The following is a 14,633-nucleotide window of genomic DNA, read 5'->3' on the forward strand; positions in this document are numbered from 1 at the left end:
CCCTAAATTTAGTTGACCAAATGGCAAGTAAGGAGTATTCTTCTGAAGAGGCCTACAGGCTTCTGACCCAGTCGGATGAGGAATGGGAACCCTCATCTGACGAATTCAGCGGGTCAGAATACGAACCTGTAGAAAGCAGAGGCAGTCTGACCCAAAGTTCAGACGATGAGGTTGAGGTCCCTGATACCACCAGGCGTACCCGGCCCCGTGTTGCTAGACCACAGGTTGCGCAGGATCCGCTTCAAGGGCAGCAGAGTGGGGCTGGCGCTGTCGGATTACGTGGTGAGGCATACACCAGCAGCGCAGCCCATGCTGGACTTAGTACCAGCACTGCCGTAGAACATGGTGAAGTGGCGAGCACCAGAAGGGCAGTTGAAGCTGGTACGGTGGCACGTGCAGTAGTTCCCCCATCGCAGCCACCGCACAGACAGGCCCGTAGAGCCCCTAAAGTCCCTGAGGTGCTGGCAAACCCTGATTGGCAGCCCCCATCTTCAGCGGCACCAGTAGTTCCCCCTTTCACCGCCCAGTCTGGAGTTCGGGTTGAGACAGCTCAGATCGGATCGGCACTGGGGTTTTTTGAGCTGTTCTTCACTGCAGAGCTCTTAGACTTAGTCGTGGCAGAAACAAACCGGTATACCACTCAATTTATAGCCGCCAACCCGGGAAGCTTTTATGCCCAGTCTTTCCGGCGGAAACCCATCCAAGTTTCCGAATTTAAAACTTTTCTGGGCCTTCTCCTCAACATGGGCCTGACAAAAAAGCATGAATTGCGGTCATATTGGTCCACGAACCCAATTCATCACATACCCATGTTCTCTGCTACCATGTCCAGGACACGATTTGAGACCATCCTGCGTTTCCTGCACTTTAGTGATAATAGCACCTCTCGTCCCAAAGGCCACCCCGCATTTGACCGGCTCCACAAAATTTGGCCCCTCATAGACCACTTTAACACCAAATTTGCAGATTTGTATACCCCTGAGCAAAACATCTGCATAGACGATTCCCTGATACATTTTACCGGGCGCTTTGGCTTCAAACAATACATCCCAAGCAAGCGCGCCCGGGTCAAATTGTAGAAGCTCTCTGAAAGGGCCACAGGCTATACGCACAAATTTCGTGTCTATGAGGGTAAAGATCAGACCCTGGAGCCGGTCGGTTGCCCTGACTACCTGGGGAGCAGTGGGAAGACGTCTGGGACTTGGTGTCACCCTTATTTGGCAAGGGGTACCACCTTTATGTGGACAATTTCTACACAAGTGTGCCCCTCTTCAGGCATTTGTTTCTAGAACAGATTGGCTGCTGTGGCACCGCGCGACCTAGTCGCCGGGGCTTCCCCCAACGGCTCGTTACCACCCGTCTTGCAAGGGGGGAGAGGGCTGCCTTGTGTAACGAAGAACTGCTCGCGGTGAAATGGAGAGACAAGCGTGACGTTTACATGCTCTCCTCTATTCACGCAGACACGACAATCCAAATTGAATGAGCAACTGGAGTCATCGAAAAGCCCCTCTGTATCCACAACTATAATTTGCTCATGGGAGGGGTGGACTTCAATGACCAGATGTTGGCTCCTTATTTAATCTCCCGCAGGACAAGACGCTGGTATAAGAAGGTGACTGTATATTTAATTCAATTGGCTGTATATAATAGTTTTGTTCTCTACAGTAAGGCTGGGAGAACAAGATCCTTCCTCAAATTTCAGGAAGAGATCATCGAGAACCTCCTGTATATAAATCATCGAGAACCTCCTGTATATAAAGTTAATGTTAATAAATTGATTGCGTTGCGGCCTGTTTTTTTTTTTGACCTTCTATGTGGACCAACCGATGAACCAGCTGCAGCACTGATGTACAGTCGTGGCCAAAAGTTTTGAGAATTACATAAATATTGGAAATTGGAAAAGTTGCTGCTTAAGTTTTTATAATAGCAATTTGCATATACTCCAGAAAGTTATGAAGAGTGATCAGATGAATTGCATAGTCCTTCTTTGCCATGAAAATTAACTTAATCCCAAAAAAACCTTTCCACTGCATTTCATTGCTGTCATTAAAGGACCTGCTGAGATCATTTCAGTAATCGTCTTGTTAACTCAGGTGAGAATGTTGACGAGCACAAGGCTGGAGATCATTATGTCAGGCTGATTGGGTTAAAATGGCAGACTTGACATGTTAAAAGGAGGGTGATGCTTGAAATCATTGTTTTTCCATTGTTAACCATGGTGACCTGCAAAGAAACGCGTGCAGCCATCATTGCGTTGCATAAATATGGCTTCACAGGCAAGAATATGGTGGCTACTAAGATTGCACCTCAATCAACAATTTATAGGATCATCAAGAACTTCAAGGAAATAGGTTCAATTCTTGTTAAGAAGGCTTCAGGGCGTCCAAGAAAGTCCAGCAAGTGCCAAGATCGTCTCCTAAAAAGGATTCAGCTGCAGGATCGGAGTGCCACCAGTGCAGAGCTTGCTCAGGAATGGCAGCAGGCAGGTGTGAGCGCATCTGCACGCACAGGGAGTCAAAGACTTTCGGAAGATGGCCTGGTGTCAAGAAGGGCAGCAAAGAAGCCACTTCTCTCCAAAAAAAACATCAGGGACAGATTGATCTTCTGCAGGAAGTTTGGTGAATGGACTGCTGAGGACTGGGTCAAAGTCATATTCTCCGATGAAGCCTCTTTCCGATTGTTTGGGGCATCTGGAAAAAGGCTTGTTGGGAGAAGAAAAGGTGAGCGCTACCATCAGTCCTGTGTCATGCCAACAGTAAAGCATCCTGATACCATTCATGTGTGGGGTTGCTTCTCATCCAAGGGAATGGGCTCACTCACAATTTTGCCCTAAAACACAGCCATGAATAAAGAATGGTACCTAAACACCCTCCAACAGCAACTTCTTCCAACAATCCAACAACAGTTTGGTGAAGAACAATGCATTTTCCAGCACGATGGAGCACCGTGCCATAAGGCAAAAGTGATAACTAAGTGGCTCGGGGACAAAAAACGTTGACATTTTGGTTCCATGGCCTGGAAATTCCCCAGATCTTAATCCCATTGAGAACTTGTGGTCAATCCTCAAGAGGCGAGTGGACAAACAAAAACCCACTAATTCTGACAAACTCCAAGAAGTGATTATGAAAGAATGGGTTGCTATCAGTCAGGAATTGGCCCAGAAGTTGATTGAGAGCATGCCCAGTCGAATTGCAGGGGTCCTGAAAAAGAAGGGCCAACACTGCAAATACTGACACTTTGCATAAATGTCATGTAATTGTCGATAAAAGCCTTTGAAACGTATGAAGTGTGTGTAATTATATTTCACTACATCACAGAAACAACTGAAACAAAGATCTAAAAGCAGTTTAGCAGCAGACTTTGTGAAAACCAATTTTTGTGTCATTCTCAAAACTTTTGGCCACGACTGTACATTCTGACAGAAGCATTTCGCTGCTGTCAGATTACACAAAAGTCGGTGTATGCGGCGGTGCAAGACGAGATTTCTCCTCTGCAGTAAAAAAGATACGTTTGCCGAGGCTTATGAGCTGAGGGGCGGTGTTCATATGCGGTGTTCATACACTTTGTATATAAAAAATAAAATAAAAAATTCCGGCAATGATTTATTCATCCACATCGATTGATGTGAATGGAGAAATCGGGTTTGTCAGGGCATACGGGCTGAGTGGTTTGTCAGGGCATACTTTGTATAAAAAAAATGGGAAAAGTTGTCTTTTACAGAGATATTTCTCTCACCCAGCATGGGTATATGTAAAAATACACCCCAAAACGCATTGCCCTACTTCTCCTTAGTACGGCGATACCACATGTGTGACACTTTTTTGCAGCCTAGGTGCGCAAAGGGGCCCAAATTCCAATGAGTATCTTTCCAATTTCACAGGGCATTTTTTACGCATTTGGATTCCAAACTACTTCTCACGCTTTAGGTCCCCTAAAATGCCAGGGCAGTATAAATACCCCACAAGTGACCCCATTTTGGAAAGAAGACACCCCAAGGTATTTCGTGAGGGGCATGGTGAATTCATGTAAAAAAAAAAAATTGGTCACAAGTTAGTGGAATATGAGACTTTGTAAGAAAAAAAAATAATAATAATCATTTTCCGCTAACTTGTGACAAAAAATAAAAACTTCCATGAACTCACTATGCCCATCAGCGAATACCTTAGGGTGTCTACTTTCTGAAATGGGGTCATTTGTGGGGTGTTTCTAAGGTCTGGGCATTGTAGAACCTCAGGAAACATGACAGGTGCTCAGAAAGTCAGAGCTGCTTCAAAATGCGGAAATTCACATTTTTGTACCATAGTTTGTAAACGCTATAACTTTTGCGCAAACCAATAAATATACACTTATTGCATTTTTTTTATCAAAGGCATGTAGAACAATAAATTTAGAGAAAAATTTATATAGAAATGTAGTTTTATTAGAAAAAATTTACAACAGAAAGTGAAAAATTACATTTTTTTGCAAAAATTTCGGTCAATTTTGATTAATATCAAAAAAAGTTAAAATGTCAGCAGCAATGAAATACCACCAAATGAAAGCTCTATTAGTGAGAAGAAAAGGAGGTAAAATTCATTGGGTGGTAAGTTGTATGACCGAGCAATAAACCGTGAAAGTAGTGTAGTGCAGAATTGTAAAAAGAGCTGAGGTGGTTAAGTACCAGAGCTGCATATAACATATTAATATTTTTGGAATTTAAATGTGTTGTTTTTTGTTATCTATTAGTGATGAGCGGCATAGGCAATATTCGTTTTTGCAATATTTTGTGAATTTTTCGCATAGTATTCGCAATAAATTCGCAAATTCTAGAATTTGTGATCCCCAGTCATTATTTTTGCGATTGTGCAAATCGGCACTAATGATGCGCATATTTTTTGCACAATACACACAACTTCACATTTTATCAGGTCTGAGTAGATATTACTGATTGGTGCACTAAGTATTGTTGTGACATCACAGCACTGTGTCTGTAGCATGTATGTATGGACATCAGAGAGACATTAATTCCTATCACACTACCTAACACGCTGCACTGGAACCTATCAGCTAAACTATATCACTATCTAACCTAAACTGACTATCTCCCAATAACTATCTGTAATACATATATATATATATATATATATATATATATATATATATATATATTCAGTCGTGGCCAAAAGTTTTGAGAATTACATAAATATTGGAAATTGGAAAAGTTGCTGCTTAAGTTTTTATAATAGCAATTTGCATATACTCCAGTATGTTATGAAGAGTGATCAGATGAATTGCATAGTCCTTCTTTGCCATGAAAATTAACTTAATCCCCAAAAAAACTTTCCACTGCATTTCATTGCTGTCATTAAAGGACCTGCTGAGATCATTTTAGTAATCGTCTTGTTAACTCAGGTGAGAATGTTGACGAGCACAAGGCTGGAGATCATTATGTCAGGCTGATTGGGTTAAAATGGCAGACTTGACATGTTAAAAGGAGGGTGATGCTTGAAATCATTGTTCTTCAATTGTTAACCATGGTGACCTGCAAAGAAACGCGTGCAGCCATCATTGCGTTGCATAAAAATCATTGTTGCTCAGGAATGGCAGCAGGCAGGTGTGAGCGCATCTGCACGCACAGTAAGGCGAAGCCTTTTGGAAGATGGCCTGGTGTCAAGAAGGGTAGCAAAGAAGCCACTTCTCTCCAAAAAAAACATCAGGGACAGATTGATCTTCTGCAGAAAGTATGGTGAATGGACTGCTGAGGACTGGGGAAATGTCATATTCTCCGATGACGCCTCTTTCCGATTGTTTGGGGCATCTGGAAAAAGGCTTGTCCGGAGAAGAAAAGGTGAGCGCTACCATCAGTCCTGTGTCATGCCAACAGTAAAGCATCCTGAGACCATTCATGTGTGGGGTTGCTTCTCATCCAAGGGAGTGGGCTCACTCACAACTTTGCCCAAAAACACAGCCATGAATAAAGAATGGTACCAAAACACCCTCCAACAGCAACTTCTTCCAACAATCCAACAACAGTTTGGTGAAGAACAATGCATTTTCCAGCACTTTGGAGCACTGTGCCATAAGGCAAAAGTGATAACTAAGTGGCTCGGAGACCAAAACGCTGACATTTTGGGTCCATGGCCTGGAAACTCCCCAGATCTTAATCCCATTGAGAACTTGTGGTCAATCCTCAAGAGGCGGGTGGACAAACAAAAACCCACTAATTCTGACAAACTTCAAGAAGTGATTATGAAAGAATGGGTTGCTATCAGTCAGGAATTGGCCCAGAAGTTGATTGAGAGCATGCCCAGTCGAATTGCAGAGGCCCTGAAAAAGAAGGGCCAACACTGCGAATACTGACTCTTTGCATAAGGGTCCATTCACACGTCCGTTTTTTCTTTCCTGATCTGTTCCGTTTTTTGCGGAACAGATCAGGACCAGATCTGGACCCATTCATTTTCAATGGGTCCTGGAAAAAAACGGACAGCACAATGTGTGCTGTCCGTTTCCGTTGTTCAATTCCGCATGTCCGTTTAAATATAAAACATGTCCTATTCTTTTCCTGAAAAATCGGATCCTGGTACAATACAAAGTCAATGGATCCGCAAAAAACGGATGACATACGGATGTCATTCCGTATGTCATCCGTTTTATACGGAATCCGTTCCTGGAAATTACATTTAATTTATTTTTTTTTTTTAAAGAAATCCAAACAACTTTATTTGCTTATTGAAATTTATACATGTTTCCGTTTTTTTGCGGATCCGCAAAAAACGGATGACATACGGATGACATACGGAAACATTTTCAGGAACAACGGATCCGCAAAAAACGGACCGAAAATCGGATTATAGAAAAATACTGACGTGTGAATGTAGCCTAAATGTCATGTAATTGTCGATAAAAGCCTTTGAAACGTATGAAGTGCGTGTAATTATATTTCACTACATCACAGAAACAAGTAGGTTAAGGCTGACATGTCAGCCTGCATTTGTGGGAGGGGCGTAGGCGCCCTTAAAAGGAGGCATGCCCTCTCCCCATTTGCGTGCGTTTCTGGTGCCTTTTCCCGCCTGACGTCACGCCCCGTCCTGCTGCTCTGCTGAGTAGGTAAGTTTTTGCTGAGGGTTCCCCTCCATCGCTTCCCGGGCGGCTGTTGGGGTAAGTTTCAGGCTCCACCGCACCCCCCTCCGGCGTGTCCATCTTTCCCCCCCTCCCCCCGGTCCGGTCCGCTCCGCTCCACTCACCACTCACCCAGCATCCCGGTTCGCACGCCAGGCCCGGCCTCGCTCAGGCGCCGCCTGGAAACCAGATCTCGCGGGACGCCGGCAGCACTTCCGTTGCCATGGCTACGGATCTGGCGTCCCGGCCGGTCTCTGCTGTCGGGTTTCCGTCCTGGCTCCGGCCGCCACAGCAGCTCAAACCCCCTCGTCTGGCTGGTCCTGGCGCTCTCCCCACGGGCAGGTCCGTCGAGACCCAGGGGCACCGCTTCTTCCACACGCAGCCACCGGCCGGCGCCGGCTGCTGTTCGCCAAGCAATAAAGTTATAAAAAAAAAAAAAAAAAAGGTTGTTATACACACTGGTTCGACTCCATAAACCCCATCATAGGCCCTCGCCGGCTCACACACAGCACAGCTGCTTGCCAGGGGCTGGCCCTCCGCTGGCTCCCACGGGCCCCCCTCTGTCTGGCCAAAACTACAGGCCAGTCAACCCTCCACACCCCACGGCAGCGGTCCCGCTACCTCGCACCTCAGCTCCCACAAACAGTCTCATCAGTCGCAGGGTCACGCTTTTCCCCTGGTCCAGGGTCGTACCATGGCATCAGGGCCCCCCCCCCCGCCCCCCTTACGCTACTGATTATTGTTGCAGACTCTGGTTACTCTGCCGTGCTTGTCATCCATCGTCCGCCAAAAAGTTCTCTACGAATTCCACCCGCTGCGAACACCGCCTTTCCTCTCTGCCGCATCTACGAACATTGCTCGGTAATTACTTCTTGATTCCATGGCACAACATGCTCCGCCATGTTTGGGACCTATTTTATGTAAAGGTTACGTATTTCTTGTCATCTCATTTGCCTTGGCGCTACGGGCTTACGTTTTTCTCTCACACCATACTGTTTCCCGGTCGCGGTTCAGGCTGACGTTCAGTTCGTCAGAGCCGGGGTCAGGAAAAAAAAAAAAAAAAAAAAAAAAGGGGCTTATTCTCATGTTTGCTGTCTGTTTTCCGTTTACAGGCTCACTTGTTGGGTTCTTTCTGTCGCCAGTTACGTTTCTGGCTCACGTTTCTGTCATAACATGTCTGCTGCCTGTTACGTTCCAGGCTTACGTTTTTCTCTGTCTAGCGTCAGTCACTTTCCTGGCTCACATTTCCCGTTATTTCATGTCTGTTGCCCGCCACGTCGGCGGGCTTACGTTTTTCCTTTTTTCTCTTGCCGGTTCCTCTCCGGTTCACGTTTCTTTACATGTCCTGCTGCCTGTCACGATTCAGGCTTACGTTTTTCCAATTGTTGCCTGTTACGCTTCAGGCTTACGTATCTACTGTACCCCGTCTGTTGCCTATCACGTCGTCAGGCGTACGTTTCCCCCATGTTTTTTATTCCCCGTCACGCTGACGGTTTTACGTTGTCCATTACCGGTTACAGGTCAGGTTCATGCGGTTAATCACTATTTTTTGTCGCTATCATTGTTTTTCAGGTTCGATCGATATTATTTTCTACGGTACGACCCCAGGTTTGGTGTTTTTCCATGTGTTTACTCCTCTGTCAATGGCCACGTCCTCGTAGCGCTTACGTCTTGTTTTCACTTTCAGGTTGGTAAGGTCTTCCACAGTAGTCCCCCCTTCATAGCTCTAGGCACTCGCCCGCCCCAAGTTCGCTCTTCATCACCATTCACGGCTCGGGTGTCATCGTTCTGTCACTTGGGGTCTCCGGCTCAGATGTTAATTTTTGTTTATCACCTCACAGCCACGAAATGTCGCAGATTTCCAATTTCGAGGAAGCTCTGTCCGTCCCGGAGACACCCGCATCCGAACGGCCCTGCTCCTCATCCCTGAGGAGTTGGACGATCGCCAAGTTAATTGCGGAGCTTAATAGAAGAGGGATCCAACACCCCGCTTCCGCCCGGAAAGCCGAACTTTTCAGGCTACTCACAGCGGAGCCAGCAGCCCAGGACTTGGAGCAAGTCTCCATGTCCACTATGCAAGTGTCTCTGACACAACTGCACGCTATGATGAACACTATCGCCTCCTCAGTCTCGGACGTGCAGTCCAGACTCCAGGCAGTGGAGTCTCACCAGGGACTGTCATCCGAGCGGGTCGCCTCTCCACTGCCGGTGGCCCCCGTGGCAGGGTTGGTTCCCCCAGGTAGAGTTCTTTGCGCACCCGAGGTAGCTCCGGCCCATTTCATCCCCAGCAACATCAAGAAGGACATTTTAGAGGGCAAGGACGTCAACCTGGCGTCTATTTTGATAGCAACCCATGACACAGTGGAGAGCAAGACCATTGCTTGCGGCGATATGTCCATCGTCCTCAAAGCGAGGGACCCCCGCCTCAACAGGAAGCTAACCCCCATGGAGTTTGTCCTGGCGTTTAGCTTATACAGAGATGTCATCTGCTCCGTCCACCCTGAGAGGCGGGAAGAGTTGGACACTTACTTATACAGGGTCACGGAGTTGGGCCACAAGTACGGTGGGCAGGCTTTCTACGATTACCATCGTTCGTTCTCAGCTAAAGCCGCCGCCTCGCTGGTCCAATTCCAGCACCTTACGAACTGGGCGGTAATGGACATGGAACTCTTTTGCCGACATTTCGCGTGCCTCAGGGCACCGGCATGTACGTCATGCCAGTCCATTACTCACTCGTCGGACTGGTGCCCCAACTCAGGTCCCTCCACATCCCAGGGCAGATCCCTCCATAGTAGCTCCGGGCCCCTCCCACGTCCTGGTGCCACCACGGATAAATTAGGTCGGCCAATAGTTTTTCTGGGCAACAGCCAGGTTTGTAATAATTTTAATCAGGAGGCTTGTTATTACAACAAGTGCAGGGCTCTCCACGTCTGCACAGGCTGTTTCAGGGCTCACCCGCAGACGGCGTGTCCTCAAAGAACAAGGCCATCCTGACTAAGCGGGGTCAACGTGGTCTTGTTAGAGTCCCTTTTGCGCGAGCACCATAGGCCGCATTGGGTGCAGTTCCTGGTCTCCAGGTTCACCACAGGGTTCCACACGGGGCTAGTAGCTCTCCCACAAACTTCCTGGGAAGGGCCCAATCTACTGTCAGCGAGCAGGGACCCTGAGCCGGTGGGGACTCTGATCAATTCAGAGTTGGAGAAGGGGTTTCTCATCGGCCCCTTCCCCTTCATTCCATTCGACCTCTGGAGGATCAACCCTATCGGTATTGTGACCAAGCAGTTCACAAATAAAGCACGGTTAATCTATGACTTGTCGGCGCCTCATGGCTCCAGTGTACCCAGTCTCAACTCCTTAGTGCCTTCTGAGGAGTTCTCCATGAGCTACGCCACCATAGACGAAGCCATACAGCTGATCCTCCAGGTAGGTCGGGGGCGTGGTTGGCAAAGGCAGATATCGCCGACGCCTTCAAGCTGCTGCCCATTCATCCACGGCTCTGGGGGTTCTATGGTATCAAGTGGCAAGATCAGTACTTCTTTGCCAATCGCCTGACGTTCGGGTCCAAGAGCAGTCCCTGGCTGTTCGACCAGTTCGCGCAGGCATTGCATTGGATCCTGGTCAACCACTGTGGTTGCCCTATGACCATCCACTACTTGGATGATTTTCTCATCATTGAGAGCCCAGACCGCCAGCCTTGCAAACTCCAGGCTCTGCTGCACATGTTCGGCCGACTTAATGTTCCGGTGGCAGCCGCAAAAACCGAAGGTCCCGCCACGGTAATCACCTTCCTAGGTATAACGCTAGATACAGGGAAGATGGAGGCCAGGCTTCCAGCCGAGAAATTGGCAAAGATCAAGACAGCCATTTCAACCGCGGCGGGCTGCAGGACCTGCACCAAGGTCGAGTTGCAGTCCCTTTTAGGCATGCTCAACTTTGCCACCAAAGTCATGCCCCAGGGCAGGGCCTTCATGTCCAGGCTTCTCCAATTGCTCCCCTCAGCCCCAGAGCAGGACAGTCTCGTCACCTTAGACGCACAAGCCATGGCCGACTTGTCCATGTGGGAGAACTTCCTGGCCTCTTGGAACGGTGTCTCGTTGTTCGTTCCTCGGCTAGGGCCAGAGTCCACCTTGATTTTCTCAGACGCCGCCGCCTCCGGGGGGTTCGCGGCGATCTGTGGGAACCAATGGTTCGCGGGCCCTTGGCCACCCGAGGTATCAACAGCCAGAGACGCCTTGCAGTCATCCCCTTTGCTGGAGTTCTATCCAGTGGTGGCGGCTGCCCAGGTCTGGGGCGGCCAGTGGGCCAACTCTTCGGTGGCGTTCATCACTGATAACAAAACAGTGGTGGACATCATCACCAGGGGCAGGTCTCAGTCGCCCCAGATCATGTCATTTGTCCGCAGGCTGGTCTGGCTCTCGCTGGTGCACAATTTCCACGTAACATGCAAGCACATCCAGGGGGTTCACAATGTGGCCGCAGATGCCCTATCTCGTTTTAATTATGAAACTTTCTTCCAGGTCATGCCAGCGGCAGACCGTGTGGGGCTTCCTCCTCCGATGTACCAATTGCTAGTGTTGGATTAAACCTTTTTATTAATGCAGCAAAAACATTGATGCAGAAGTCTTTGTCTCACAACACCGCCAGGAATTACAGGACCGCCTGGAACACCTTCAACAAGTTCAGGGGCCTACACCCAAGTCGAGACACCAACAAAACCACGTACATCACAGCTTTCATAGCCTTCTGTCATTTCGATCTCAAGCTGTCCTTCAGCACCATCAAAGTGTATTTGGCCGGAGTCCAACATTTTTTCATGTTGGAAGACCCCGAAAGCAGGTCGGTCTTTCTATCCCAAGCAGTCAGGGCAACCCTTAGGGGGGTTCAGAAAAATAATATCACAGCCACCCCAAGCAGGCAGCCCGTATCGGGGGAAATATTTAGGAAACTTTCAACCTCCCTAGATAGTCTACCTTTTGGGCTCCTTCCCAGCATAGTCATCAAGGCCGCCATGTACCTTAGTTTCTACGGGTTCTTAAGACCCGGCGAAGTCACCCGCACTTCAGCTAGGTCCAAGGGTCTCACCAGGGGTAAACTAGTCTGGCACCACGACCATTTCTCCCTGCACCTCCTTACTTCCAAAACCTCGCAGGTAGGTCCACCAGTGGAGGTGGATTTCTTCCCTTCCGCCAACACATGGTGCCCGGTCCAGGTACTCAAGAGTCTGCTGTCGGCTCTGGGGGACTCCGCCCCTGACCAACCATTGCTCCCGTTTCAGGCCACAGCCCTCACCGCTTCGCAATTCATTTCACACGTCCGCACTCTGGCCATGGGTTGGGGTCTCGACCCCAAGACCATTTCAGGGCACTCATTCCGCATTGGTGCCGCATCCGCAGCATCAAAACACAACGTCCCCAGCCACATCATCCGGAAAATGGGTCGCTGGCGCTCCTCTTGCTTCACACGATACATACCTAACCCCCAGGTCGAGATATCCCAGGCTTTCCACAAGTTGGTTTTGTAAATCGGTTCACTGCCCAATAAAGGTTTTTCCTCCCTACCTGTTTGTCTTTTTGCCCCCTTTTAGGCTTACCCGCGGCATGGCTAAGGGCACATCTCCAGCCATATCAGGTAGGCATGGTGGTTTTCCTCTGTCAGGTTCGGCACGTTCAGGCACGAGCTCGGCCGTAGCCTTGACCACAAGTAGGTTAAGGCTGACATGTCAGCCTGCCTTTGTGGGAGGGGCGTAGGCGCCCTTAAAAGGAGGCATGCCCTCTCCCCATTTGCGTGCGTTTATGGTGCCCCACCCACCCTCCCCTTTTCTATTCATACTCATCAGGGTATGCCCCCTTTTAGGCTTACCCGCGGCATGGCTAAGGGCACATCTCCAGCCATATCAGGTAGGCATGGTGGTTTTCCTCTGTCAGGTTCGGCACGTTCAGGCACGAGCTCGGCCGTAGCCTTGACCACAACTGAAACAATGATCTAAAAGCAGTTTAGCAGCAAACTTTGTGAAAACTAATATTTGTGTCATTCTCAAAATTTTTGGCCACGACTGTATATATGAGCTAACTAACTATCTAATGTAATTGGATAAGGATCCAGAGGAAAGCACATAGCACAGCAATGACACTGCTCTCTCTCTCTCAGAACTGCAAAAAAAAAAAAGGCTGCTGGGGAGTTTCTGATATAGTAAGGGGTAGGCAACTTTCCTATTGCTTGCTAGGGATGTTGCTAAGCTCTGACAAATATATTGCAGCCTTCTCATTGGCCTACAAGCAAGAAGCAGTGAGAATACTGATGAAGAAAAAAATATAGAATATTCGCGATTACGAAGATATAGCACTATATTCTTCGTCTTTGCGAATTCTCGAAGTGCCAATATTCACGATAAAAATTTGCGATTAGAATATTCGCGATCAACACTATTATCTATATTTAATTTGGTGTCATATATAATGTATGAGTAATTATCAATGCTGTAATACCTGTTCATCAAATCTAGTATGTATGAACATTTCAATGGAAGATTATTTATATTGTTATAATACTACCGTATAATAATGCTTGTTGTTATCTGAAATGATGAAAAGGTAAAATATGAGTGAAATAAAAGTTTTTGAAATGCAACTACTCAAGATTAAGCTTCACTGTATGCAGTGGTGGTTTTGGCCACTACGTAAAGCCATGCAATTGTGTGCTGCTGCCCCTGGCAACAGGCTCTTCCTGGCAGCAGCACCAATTTCAGCCATATCCATGTCATCTGAATGGTAATATACTTTAATACAATGGTGAAGCAGGGAGCCATCAGCTCACTTCTCCATTGTTTATACTGTATGATGGACACATGTAGGGGGTGTTATACTGTATGAGGGGGACATTATGCTGTATAATGACAATCTGTGTCTTAGGACTTAAGTTGCGTTATGTATTTTGTGCCAGCTTTTACTACTTTTTTCTATTTTGTTATATTTAGTGTTCTATTAAGTATTTTTCACAGTCTTTTCTGCTATATTTAGTGTTTAAAGATTATAGTTAATCATTATAATGGCAATAACCTTTTTATGAATTCATAAAAATATATATTTCAAAACATACACTATGAGCACAATTATTATGCGAGTGAGTGTTTTGACCATATCATCATTTTATGCATATTTTCCAAATCCAAGCTGTATAAACTTGATTGCCTATTAGTTAGAACTATGTCAGGTGATGTGTATTTGTTTAATGAGGGAGGGTGTGGCCTAAGGAGATCAAGACCCCATATCAAGGTGTGCATAATTATTAGGCAGTTATTAGGCTGTTTTCCTCTGGCTAAATAGGCCAAAAAAGAGATTTAACTGACCCTGAAAAGTCAAAAATTGTTAAGTCTTTCAGAGGGATGCAGCATTCCTGAAATTGCTTAGATATTGGGATGTGATCGCAGAACCATCAAATGTTTTTTTGTTGCAAATAATCAAAAAGGGTTGCAAGAAATATCTGAAGACAGAGTTTATAAAAAATGTAAGATCAGAGTGATTCTTGATGGACCAGAT

The 14,633-nt window shown here is 47.0% G+C and overlaps 1 protein-coding gene across 1 annotated transcript in view; it reads right to left on the reverse strand.

Annotated features, from left to right (window-relative positions):
• Positions 1 to 14,633, reverse strand: part of LOC120998648 (protein unc-93 homolog A-like) — a 360,896-nt gene that overhangs the window by 138,875 nt on the left and 207,388 nt on the right. The gene's annotated exons all lie outside the window — the stretch shown is intronic.

The sequence above is a fragment of the Bufo bufo genome, chromosome 4, assembly GCF_905171765.1.
Source record: "Bufo bufo chromosome 4, aBufBuf1.1, whole genome shotgun sequence".
Taxonomy (NCBI): domain Eukaryota; kingdom Metazoa; phylum Chordata; class Amphibia; order Anura; family Bufonidae; genus Bufo; species Bufo bufo.